We start from the raw sequence: 6522 nt of genomic DNA, 5'->3' as shown, positions 1-6522 counted from the left end.
CAGATGTATATGTTTAAATGACATTTACACTCCTGTTGTTTCCTTTAACTTGGTACTCATCTTACTCTGGGCTTCTTCTGATAAAAAAAAATAAAAATAAAAATGCAGCTGAGAGCTGTGTTATTCCAGGTGAGAAATAACACCCTCCCCTTCCTTCTCAGTCCTACTGAATGCTAAAAAATATCTCTCTCTCTATGTATATATAGATACGTAAGCTTGGTCTCTTGGGTCCTTTTCAGCCAGAAATCACCTACTCCAAGGCTCCATGTGGAAGGAGAAAGAAGGAAAGTCTCAGCATGATTTAATTTTCAGATCCATTTTTCCCCTTAGCAAGGACAGATAACTGAACCAAACCTTCATATATTTATTAGATAAAATGGGAGTCCAACAGACAGACATCTACAGTTTTTCCTTGCTCAATAATCTTGGGATACTTTGGTCAATCCACAGATATGTCCGGGTCTTTGCAGGTACCTCCATGTTTCTGAATGCAATGTCCTCTTAAAACAACCAATTGCTTCAGTGTTCAAGCTATCCCACATACCTCTGCATTGAATATGAGTGCAGAAGGTTCAGAAGGTGTGGCATACACCTGTGATCTTTGGAGATACAGACTCTAGGTATGATACTCGCTTCATGCAGATGATTCTCTCAGTAGTGACATCAGTGAAATGATGTCAATTTACACCAAAGGATCATTTTCCTTAGACTGTATTCTCTTAAAAAAGCAGTGCTATTAAATAGATTGCCACAGCTAATGCCCAAGGCTAAGCAATAAAAAATAGCATCTTATATTTGTGATAGCAGAGAAAAAGAAGAACAATGAATCTCCCCCTTGAAATGTTGAATATTTTTTTTTGGTAGTTTTATGGATGTTATGACACTGCCACGAATACGTGTCACATCGTTCTGACAGTGAGCCAAGCTTTAGGAACTGGCAATACAGGTAGCAATAGGTAACTACTGGCAGCTAACACCAGAGTTCAGTGCTGTTTTCTTCTACCTGTGCAGCAAGGAGGGTAAGGGGGAATCATATCCACCACCTTCAGCTTCCTGTGTATTAGTGATTTCATTCTACACAGATAGCTCATATGTGAGTGGTGACAACACAGGTGAAAAGCTACAGTTGAGCAAAGGGAAATAACAATGCCATTTTCTCTATAAAGAATCAAGATATTAAATGGCCACTCAGTCCAACAGCCATCCAAATCAAGGACTACACAGATTTTTGCAGGCTTTGCAACACACTTGCCGTTTGTTACAACTCCACAGAAAATTTCTATTAAATTTGCCCAATGTCCTCTTCCCAGATGGCAAAGACATTTTGGCATCCCATCCTGCAACATCTCTATTTTTGATTTTCTGTCTTGGAAATTGGTTTTGTGGTTCAACCACACTTTTTTATTTTTTTTCCTTACTTCCTATGATTTACATCCTATTTGAGCCTGGCTACAGCAAAGAGGCATGCTGCATGACACATCATCGAGAGAAAACCTGCCCAAACAAGGAGTCTGTATAGACACATCTGTGTAAGGTTATGTATCCATGTCACGAACAAACCAAGATGTGATCATGACCTGTAAGGTCATTCACAGCTGAGGAGGCTGATCTGACTTTTTGTCAGACTCGTTCAAACTCTGTATCACACTATCTGGACCTGACTTAGGCGGTGTTGGTGAGGCAAGAATGCTGCCCTCTGAACCCAGCAGACTTAACTGGAACTCTCCAGAATTGCTTTGTATATACGTTTTTGTTCAGATACCATTGCATATGCTTTCTGAAGAAAAAAGTACCTGATACAGTCAGGGAAAGCAATAATTTCCTAGGAACTAAGTTGGTTAAATCATTCTTGTAAAGAATTTGCATAGCTATGGAAGTAACAGCTGGAGCTAAAGATCAAACTGGATTCAACGCAGTTCAGTATTTCTGAACAGGAGTGAACTGCTACAAGTATTACCCAGGATACAACTGTGTTAAACAACAGAAAACAGCAACACTTGGATTCATTTTACAAATACCAAGTGCTATTCTTCAGCAAAGCTTCCTTCTTATTCTTCTTTATTTTTTTAACTAAACTGTCATTCGCTATGGGACTGAATGGAAATGATCAAACTGAAGTTACTAGAAAGACTTCTGTCCATACTGTTTTGGACTCTACCGGAGCAGCTTGAAGCAAGTGTTTATATACACTTCCATTAAATTTATTTTCTTAGGGTGAATGAAAATAGTAACTTCTTGGAGCAGGGGCTGGAGAAAATCAGCCTTCCACAGAAGCCACAACCGAGAAGAAATTGATAACTGTGCAGAATAAGGGGTATTATGGTATTTGAAAGTTTCACTAAAGACTTATTTCCCACAGAACAATTTCCCACAATTTTCCCACAGAAATTGCCTGTACCTTAAATATTTAAACCTAGTTGCCTTCATTCAAGCATTCTGAAATACTGATTTCAACAGAGGTATTTTGATGTTTTATCAGCATACTGGGAAACCAGGCCCAAGCTATTTTAGGCAGAAGCCTAAATAATATTATTTCCAATGTCTCAAGATAAAACAGAACAGCTGATTATTTTCCACTCTTGCTTCATGCACGTGTGAAATTAGGAGTATCACCCAATCACATTTCAAAGGTACACAACCACTCTCTATATAGGTTAAATATGGCGCCAAGACTGCAAACATACCAGAATAAAGGAAGCTGAAGAGAAGGAGGTAGGTTATCTCCATCACCTTGACCATTACCAATAATTTCATCACCTCCATACAGAAAATAATAACAAATTAGAAAAAAAAAATCCATTGAATTCTTTTTCCCATTGAAAAATGACAAGCAAATATTCTTATTATTCTGCGGGAAAGAACTGATTTCCACAGAATTCTTGTCAGAAAAAAATCACACCTAAATACTTTTTTGGAAGCCAACATCCATTTCAATGACTAAATGAATCCCTACTATCGCTGAAGGTGAGTAGTTCCAGGTGACTTATGGCATCTACATATCTAAAAACCTGCTGTTTTTGCAAGACTTCATCACTCATAAAGCAGTGCTATATCAGAGCAAATTTTGAAGTGTAATGCAGATGCCATGCAGGTCCTGGGGGAGATAATAAAACAGGAAAGTCCTGGAACTAACTGTAGGTCCTATGGGACACCACCACTAAACAGATGCAGAGATTTATTTCTATTTTAACTAAATCCCATTTTCTGATGGGGGCATACTCAGTCTGAATTGTCTTGCTGACCTCATTTATTGTTCAAGAACAAAGCTACAGGAGGAATCATATTCATCTCTTTTATGACATCAGAAACAAAAGCCAAAGCACTGTCAGTGTGGTTTCTTTTCATGCATTTAAGAAAAGTTTTTGTATAGTCAATGAAGTCACAAGTCTTGATCTGTGCACAGCTCATGATAATACAATTAGACACTAACAACAACATTTTTATCCAGTGCTATGGTCAAAGGTGTAAATAACTGACATGAAAAATGCATCAACCAAATCAAGCCCATGGCTTGAAAAGCAAAATAATAAGCTAAAAGCTCTGGAACCACTGCTCTTCAGGACTTAACTTGGAGCATGTGCAAGGACAGACTGGTTTGGACCAAACTATTTCACTCTGCTAAGTAGTTATTTCTCACGAAAAGTCATCAGAACTTTTCAACCCACAGAAATCTTCCACTATATTTTCTTTTAATTCAGACTTGGAACTGCAAGAAGCATCAACTTGTCAGGATTTCTTCAGGATGGAAATTCTGAGGAAAGTCGCTCAGCTCTTTTGGCCAATTGCCGTGGAAGATAAGTGATTGTTTAAGCAGATGTGTGCCAGGGCTTCCTCTGTCCATTAGAAACATGCAAACAACCATGGGTGCCTTGGCTGAGATCAGCTTGAGGCTCATCCTCCCCCAGGACACCTCCACAAAGCACCTGTGTGACTTCTGCTGGACAGCTCCAAAGGGCCAGTGAGAACAGAGGCAAAAATGGCAAGGGTGGTAACACTGGAATGCTTGCTGCTTACCTACATCAGCCTTCTCCCTGAGACAGCCAGTTTCATTATCGCTAAGTATGACAACATTAAAGAATTTCCCCTGTTTACGTTAGATCCTATAATAACTGTTCAGTTTCTATCATGTCAAGCTGAATTCTGCACACAGGCTTTACAAATTCCAAGTTATTTCTATGCATGTTAGGTCACAGCCTTTGTATTTTGTCCATTTATTTTATAGCAAACAATATGCTTTCTCAGTTATGTGCTAACAATTGCACAAGTTGCTTTTCTGTGCTCTTCTGCCCCAAACATCCTGAGCAGTCATCACGTATTTCTGACAGATTTGCTTCCTGAATGGCCTGTAACACACCATGTAAAGTTTTCCGTTGTTGAAAAATGACCGTACAAATGGGCAGCACAGGCAAGGTTCAGCCGTTCATACTGTACATCCCTAAAGGACATAACCAGATGCTTTTTCGTTGGGACTCTAAGTGAGGCAGAACTCAGTGAATGAGGCCCATTCACAGACAGAGAATCTATACACAGCAGACTGTGCATTTGTCAAGGCCACCTCTACTTTGCATTGTGCGTGAGCTACAGAGTTTTGCAGAGCTCTGCAATCAGAATATGCAATTCATCTGTCTAAAAAACAAAGCAGGAAAAGGATACCAACATCACTTGAACTTTTGCCGTGGTTCAGCTCCAGAAACCACTGTGCTCAAATTTACCTTCTCCAGTGTATTTACTGGCCACCTGATCAGCATGCAACATCGCCTCCAGTTGAGAGAAAGACCATTTCTGTTTATACAGAGCATAGAGAAAAAGTCTAGGAAAACACATGCACGTCCAAAACTGGACATCGAGAAAGGAACTTCTCTACTTCATCTTCTCCTAACTGAAGTTATCCTCTTACAGAAGCAGGCTGCCTGCCTTCTTTTCCTTGCTGGGGGCCTTTCTTAGACCCTTCTTCCCTCTTCCACATGATTCTTCTTTACACTGTTGACAGATCCTTTTCCAAGGTTGTTTTTCAGTTCTGAAGCAAGCGATTGAATTTATTTGTTTAACAGCACCCTACAAACACACACACACAAAAACATTGAACAGACCACGTTCCTTCCTTCCTCAAATTCTCCTTCAAAGTACCCCAGGCAGGACATCACCACTGTGTTCTTCTAGACCACAAAGGGCACAATACGTACGTGTGACAGAAAGCTGAGGTTCCACTTCCAAAACAGGATGCAAGCACAGGAGAAGCAAAGCATGGCATGACTTGTATTAGTCTAGATAACACAACAAGCATTAGAATTACTCTTCTCCTTTATGCAGCACCTCTACATTCACAGCCCAGACATCTCTCTCCAAGGGCAGGCTTCAACACAGCTGTTAGATCTGTCCTTAGGCCAAGGTCTTCTTCTGGCAGTCTTCTGGCAGAGCAGCTCTAGGTGCATCTGATTTGGGCATTCCCAAAATAATGTCATTTCATCTTGGCCTCTGTTCTTGCAGATGGCCACCACCCAAGTGCAAAGACTGCTGTTTCTGAGTAATTCACAAGAAATCCTGGTATCATCCTATCTCGTAGTCAACACCAACAGCCTTAAATTCAGGTCATTTCAGTCTCCAGCCCGGAATCTGAGTTGCCACTAGTGACTGACCCAACTTCAGAAACAACTTCTGGTCTCTGGTGTAAGTCCCAGGACTGTTTTTCAAAGGATTATTTCTCTTACACTCCCACTTGCATGCTGAGAACCTAACTTTCCTTCCTATCAAAATCTGGGCTGGGCTCATAGCCTTCCAGATAAACCATTTCCATGCTCCCATTAATCATTTATTTTTCATCTCCACTATAAAGATTACCCCTCCCTGGTAATTTGAGTCTGGATGACATGGAAATTTGGAAGAGATTTAATTTCAATTTTGCTCAGCAAGTGTCCTGTCCATGGCTGGTGGCAGGATGGGTGAGTTTTTCCAAGGTGAAAGTTGTTACATACTCTTTTACTTATTTCAAGCGTACATACACTGATTAAAACCAGCCATTTTCCTAGTCAGAAAGCTACTGAGAGTTTATGTTTCAATCACAGATGTCCAGGCCATTTCCACAGAGCACGCTTTGCAGGAGGACGATCTGCTGGCATAACTAGTGACACTGATCACATTTCACTATTTTTTCTAGATATTCTTGGTGACCTAAATAGCTCCAAGCCAAAGATTTTACATGAAAATGCAGAATATACTTCACATAACCCTGTGAAAACATGCTCTCATCCCACAGAATAATGCTTCACAAGATGCCTCACCCTTGCCAGGTTTTGCCAGCCTTGGAGCAAATGCTGCCAAACCCACGAAAGGACAGAATTTTGACATTTCATTTCATTTTGTTTCTTTCCTTTTCTACTCTTTTCCTGGAAGCCATTACTGTTTTGTGTGTTGTATTTTCCCTCTTAGTTGTTGCATAAATACAGTGGATGGCATCAAGACTGGTATCTCATGTTCTGTGTCCAGGCCCACTTATGTGAGACAGAAGTTCAGCTCTGCACCTAG

Source organism: Anser cygnoides, chromosome 3 (assembly GCF_040182565.1).
Source record: "Anser cygnoides isolate HZ-2024a breed goose chromosome 3, Taihu_goose_T2T_genome, whole genome shotgun sequence".
Classification (NCBI taxonomy): Eukaryota; Metazoa; Chordata; class Aves; order Anseriformes; family Anatidae; genus Anser; species Anser cygnoides.
Note: the sequence above shows the minus strand (reverse complement) of the source record.